This window comes from Mastomys coucha, chromosome X (genome assembly GCF_008632895.1).
Source record: "Mastomys coucha isolate ucsf_1 chromosome X, UCSF_Mcou_1, whole genome shotgun sequence".
Taxonomy (NCBI): Eukaryota; Metazoa; Chordata; class Mammalia; order Rodentia; family Muridae; genus Mastomys; species Mastomys coucha.
In genome coordinates, this window is record NC_045030.1 from 134,094,168 (window position 1) to 134,095,354 (window position 1,187).

Genomic DNA, 1,187 nt, shown 5'->3' on the forward strand with positions numbered 1-1,187 from the left:
CATGTGGTTGCTGGGATTTGAACTCAGGACCTTCGGAAGAGCAGTCGGTGCTCTTAACCGCTGAGCCACCTCGCCAGCCCGGCATCCATTATTTCAATAGTCTGATAGATTGGGTGACACAAAAGTCTCTATAGAATGAATATCTTCATTCCTGTTTGGCTGGTTATATAATTCCCCACTTTCTGTCTTAACACTTTGGTCTTGAGGTACAAGATGTCTGTGTCTGACAAATAAACAGAATGTAACTAAGGATCAAGGTTAGAATACATTTAGTTAATGCCAGGTAGCCATGCATAAGAACCATTTTCCATAACCTCTTCACTTTATTTTTGAAAGGGCTGGGATAAGCAGTTCCATCTTGTTGTTTCAAGATAAAGTCTCATCATGAAACTGTGGTTGACCTCAAATTTACAAACTTCCTATTTCAGCTTTCTAAGTTCTGGGCTTACAGGCAAGTGCTGCCATGCCCATTGAGACTATATTTTAGTTCTTACACCTTCTTTCATTGTCTCTCAACAATATTCACTGAAGATATGTGTCTTAGTTTGGGTTTTACTGCTGTGAAGAGACACAATGACCAAGGCAATTCTTGTAAAGGACAACATTTAATTGGAGCTGGCTTACAGGTTCAGAGGTTCAGTCCATTATCATCAAGGTGGGAGCATGGCAGCATGCAGGCAGGCATGGTGCAGGAGGAGCTGAGAGTTCTACATCTTGTTCCAAAGGCAGCTAGCAGAAGACTGACTTCCTGGCAGCTAGGACAAGGGTCTTAAAGCCCACACCCACAGTGACACACCTACTCCAACAAGGCCACACCTCCTAATAGTGCCACTCCTTGGGCCAAACAAATTCAAACCATGACAACATTGCTAATTATCATCTGCTGGTTTGCTATCCATAGTCCCATGATTGAGGGAGAAATTCATCCTTGATTGATCTGATTGGATTCCACACTGGGGGAGTAAGGGACATGTCAAGGAGTTAGTGCCAGTAAACCCTTCAGGCCCAACTTTAAGAACTGAGGTACCTTTGTTCAGGCATACTCAAAGTCCATTCTGCTTGTCCTGTGGATTATGCCCTAGCATCTCAAATGTGTTGTCCATGTTCCTTTGCAGGGTTTTAAAAGACAGTTCTGGGACTTAAAAAACCCACAGCTATCTGTAGGCTTACATTGTTGCAATCCACCT